This window comes from Mustela putorius, unplaced genomic scaffold (genome assembly GCF_011764305.1).
Source record: "Mustela putorius furo isolate JIRA1106 unplaced genomic scaffold, ASM1176430v1.1 tig00001831_pilon_pilon_pilon, whole genome shotgun sequence".
Taxonomy (NCBI): domain Eukaryota; kingdom Metazoa; phylum Chordata; class Mammalia; order Carnivora; family Mustelidae; genus Mustela; species Mustela putorius.
In genome coordinates, this window is record NW_025421881.1 from 36,662 (window position 1) to 41,815 (window position 5,154).

Genomic DNA, 5,154 nt, shown 5'->3' on the forward strand with positions numbered 1-5,154 from the left:
ACAATGGAGTATTATGCTTCCTTCTGAAAGGAAGGATACCCAACTTTTGTATCAACATGGACGGGACAGGAGGAGATAATCCTGAGTGGAATAATTCAAGCAGAGATTGTCAATTTCCATATGGTTTCACTTAATTGTGGAGCATAAAGAATAACACAGAAGACACTGGGTGATCAAGAGGAGAAGTGAGTGGGGGGAAATTGGAGGGGGAGACAAACCATGAGAGACTCTGAGAACCAAACTGAGAGTTTTTAGGGGAGGGGGCAGAGGGTTGGGTAAGCCTGTTAATGGGAGTTATGGAGGGCACTGGGTGTGGTGCATAAACAGTGAATTTTGGAACCCTGAAAAAAATAAAAAAAAATAAAAATGACAACAACACCTTTTCCCAACATGTGGTAGGAGTTCCCCCAAATGATTGGAAGCAGCCTCCATTAGAGATCAATCCACTGCATGTTGAAGGTCCTCCCACTTCAAAAAGACCAAGAAATATCCAATCCCAAAACAAAGTAAGGGCCAGCTCCACCTCATGGAATACCACCTGCTCTCCCTTAGATAGTGTGCCGTTGCGTTAATAAACCTGCCTTCTGCTTTCACTTTGGGCATTGATCTCTAATTCTCACGTGCCATCAATAAAAATAATGATGGTTTACCGTTACAATTCATAGAAAAGGAGGTACAGGGAAATTGAATGAAAGGGAATAACAAAGTAGGTTCATAAGTCAATCTTCTTTGTAAAAATATTAACCTTAAAGTGCATTTCTGCCACCTCTCTCCTTTTTGATCTGATAAAGAATGACCTCGATACATGAATTATAGTTTGGGGTTTTGAAAAGCATAATAGCTTTATACCAACACTTTAGTATTTATTTATTTATTTATTTATTTATTTATTGCTAACAAGATAGCTCGATTTGATGTGCGGTTCCTGACAACCAACCTCAGAAGTAATTCCATCTTCAATGGAAGTCAGAAAGAACTACAAACCAAACCTCAAAATAGATTAAAAGAGAAAATACTCTTAAAAAAATTTCCCTTCCTGGGGCACCCGAGTGGCTCAGTGAGTTTGGCTCACTGAGCCTTTGCGTTCGGCTCAGGTCATGATCCTAGGGTCCTGGGATTGAGCTCCATGTCTGGCTCTCTGCTCAGCAGGGAGCCTGCATCCACTTCTCTCTCTGCCTGCTCTCTGCCTACTTGTGATCTCTGTCTGTCAAATAAATAAATAAAATCTTTAAAAAAAAATTTACCTTGGGCACCTGGGTGGCAGAGTGAGTTAAAGCCTCTGCCTTCGGCTCAGGTCATGATTCCAGGGTCCTGGGATCGAGCCCCACATCAGGCTCACTCCTCAGCAGGGAGCCTGTTTCTTCCTCTCTCTCTGCCTGCCTCTCTTCCTACTTGTGATCTCTATCAAATAAATAAATAAAATCTTTAAAAATAAAATTTCCCTTCCTATCAGAAGCAGACCAAACCACTAACAAATTCCCCAGAAAGCTTCATCTAAAAGGTTGTACTTTCTTCAGACACCCAGCAGGACCTTCTTCTCTGGGCCTGGTATTTCTTCAATGGCCTATTCCAGAGAATAAGACACTAAACTACTGAGCGCCAAGGGCCTCAGAACCACGAAAGACATGATGAGGGGCACAAAGCACGCCTCTGGTCACCAAGAGGGTACGTAAACGTTTGCTGCTTTTCTGTATTTTTCAAAGCTGAGTTTTTAGCTGGAGGCCGCTCCTTTAGGATAAATTGCTGATACCGTATAGTAAAAGCTATTATATGATCTTTTACAAACCATTTCCTATCTTTGCATTCTCATGTGCCAAGACAGACACGGATTATTTAAAACCCTGAAGAGAGTGCTATTGCATTTAAATTGCCTGTAACCTTCGTGTAATAGATTTATGATTGATGATAGATTTAGTTAAAATATAACTGTTTTAAATATTTATTCTCAGTAAACGATTTCAAACTATGCTCATTTAAGTAAGTTGGTGCATAATCCCTTTTCTATTAAACCATAGTGCAAGGACCAATGCCGTGCTTCCGCGAGAACCCCAAGCTCTTTTTCTAGAATGGCCATATGCGTATGTATCAGGCGTCCTCTTTTCACTCCCTTTGTGGAGCACCTACCATGGAGGTCATGTAATAACCAATAACCAAAAAACAAACAAAAAACCCAAACATCCAGGTCGAAGTGATTCGCGCGTGCCATCATGCAATGGCGGACCCTGCCTGGAGACTAGGAGACTGCTCAAAGTGATCGCAGGCAGGCATCTCAGCCCAGGCCTGTGCTGGGGAAGCTGGTTCCCGGCTTTGGGCACAATCAGGAAGGCAGCGAAGTGACCCAAGAGTGCAGCCAGGGTTTAGGGCTGATGATCTTTTTGCAGCCAGGCAGCGCGCGGACACCCGCTCGGGGAGCCAGGCTAGGAGCCCGCTCAGCGCTGGCGCTGGCCACGCTCGCAGGCCCCCGGGGCTTCGCCGGCGCCCGTGCCCTGGGCCCGCGCCTCAGGACGGAGGGGGAGGGGCGGGGGACTGGGGCGGCCCGGAGAAGGGGCTTTGCTAATTGCGGAACCTGGAAGTGAGCTCTCGGAGGACGTGGCGGAGAGTCTGAGAGGAGGTGGAGGGGCTGGCGGAGGAGGGGCGCGCAGTGCCACGGTGCTCTGCTGGGGCCCAGTCAGCACTGCAGGACCCCCGCACTCCCGCGCTCCCTCCCAGCCCCTGTGGCCTCGCTGTCCCGCTCCAGCGGCCCGCTGCCCCCCCCCCCCCCGCCCCATGGCTTCTCCGGAGGACCCTCTGCAAGCAGGTAAAGTGACACAGCGCCGCGCCCTCACCTGGAGCAGAAAGCGCGGGCCGCTAGCTCGCGGGGGTGTCGGGACCCAGCCTCCCACGACCCCCGGGGCAGCGGGACCACCCCAGACGACAGGCCACACCCGGGACCCCACGGGGTCAGGCCGGGGACGGAGCCTGGCGAGGTGCCCCCCGCACCGAGCGCAATAGCACCCATCGTTTGGCACCCCCACGCTGGGTGCCGAGGACCCCCTTCCCTTATCCCGAGCCTTGGACCCGCCACTTTTGTTCTGGACTTGGGATCCCAGGTGGAAACTAGTCCCTCAGACCTCCCTGGCAGCAAGGAGCACAGGGAGGGATTCTCGGGTTTTCCGCCCCGCCCTGGCTCTTCCTCTCTCCACATTCACATGCCTTCTGGCCTCCCTTTCCTCACTTCATTGTCACTTTTATTAAATGGTTTTGTTCTGCATGTTGACCCGCAGAGCGATTTCATGAATGAATATACAGGAAACTAAGTCGGAGCCCACCTGTGAGAGCCCACCTGTGGAGGCCTTTCATTAGAATGGTCTCTGGTTCTAGCCTCAGTTCAGAATACTGCATGTACCTGAGGACCGAGTCCAGATGTTTCTTTCATCTCTGACTTGAATTTGAAATCCTAACGTCACTATGACCTGGGAAGCCGAGGTCCACAGCATCTTCATCTGAAATTCCACTAGAGCTCCCATTTACCTAGTGCCCAGCCTGAGTCTGTTTTCCACTACTGTCAGGGTTCTAGAAGTTCATGCACTGCCCACCACTGACAGTAGGGGCATCTCTCTGTCCAGATTTTCCCTTTCCATAAGGAGGTCAGTTACAGGAGATTAGGGCCCACTCTAACGACCTCACTGTAATGTGATTGCATGTGTAAGGACTCTAGTTCCAAATAAGGTCACGTTCTGTGGTACCAGAGGTAAGGACAGCAGCAAGGTTTCTGGGGGAAATGCAGGTCAGCTCTTAACAGTCCACTCTCTGGCTCCCCAAATTCGTGTCCTTCCCGTGTGCAAAATACCTTCACCCAATGCCCTCCAAAGCACTAATCATCCCAGAATCAACTCAAAATCTGAAATCTCATCTGTCCGCCTCCACTGAAAGATCCTGATCTCACCCAGACCATGGGACCTGAGGACTGCATCCAGAAGCCACAATCTCCTGGTAAAGCTTCCCATCAGGTACTGACATCACCCTCATTTGTCCCAGCAGCCAAGAGCCTACAGTTCCCAGAGACAGTTTCTCAGAGGAAGTTTGAAGACCACCTCAGAGGACGTTCTTTGGGAGTGGATGAAGAGGGAAGGGGGTCAAAGCCTCCTGCCATTACCAGGGCACGCAGAACCCAGATAATGAGGCCTTGGGTGCTTTATAGTGACAGATTCAAGGTAATTTTTTGACTTTGGGACTTCAGAGTTAACTTAGTTTTCATTTGTAATTATTATTTTGTGTGGGGGCCATAGCTTTTCTTTTGACCTATGGCTGTTTTCACTCCCGGTTCTGAAGAAGCCCCTAAATCCTAACCCTGTTGAGGACTCGGAAAGCTCTCAGAGAAGCAGTACTGGGGGACAGTGTGGACACATGGTTTGGTTTCTCCTCTGGCCTGATTCTGCGGCAGCCCCGCTCTGTCCTCCACAGACTTCAGAGCAATAGCTGAATAAGTGGAGAAAGGCCCAGGGGGTCAGGAAGGTGGCCACCGAAGAGTGACTTTTCTGGAGGGTGGCTGAGCTAGTGAGTGAGAGTGTTAGTCCACCTCTGCCTGCAGTCTGGATGGAGCTGAACAGGGGCCAGGGAAGGGGAGGAGGAGCAGAGAGCGGGGACAAAGGGACCAAAGAGGAGATTCAGACGAAGGGAAGTAATTGGGAGGAGAGAAGAAACTCTAGAAGACAGGCCTGTAAGAAAGGAAAAGGGATGAAGTGGGCATCAGGAAAGGGCACCACCAGGGAAGGACAGAGGGGAAGGGAAGAGGGAGGGAGGGAGGAAAGGGGAAAGGAAGAAGAAGGAGGAAGAGTCAGCACGCCAGGGCTCCCCCTGCATCTGAAGAAGAGGTGGCTGGTCCAGCTTGTCAAACAGGGTGCTCACTCTTTGGTCCCAGTTTCTGCTCCCAGTGCTACTGGGCTTTGCAAGGAAGGCAGGCTGTCCCCTGGGACCCACTGGACCCACTGGAGCCCACTGGAGCCCACAGGAGGGTGGGAGAGGTAAGATGCCACCGGGTCCTGTCCTGAGCTGCTCCCAGCTGCTAGCCTCACCACATGGTGCAAGAGGGACCCCAGAACAAAGGAAGGACACAGGCCCGCGTGTCTGCCAGTGGCCCTGGGCACTTAGCTCATCGCAGTGAACCACACCGCC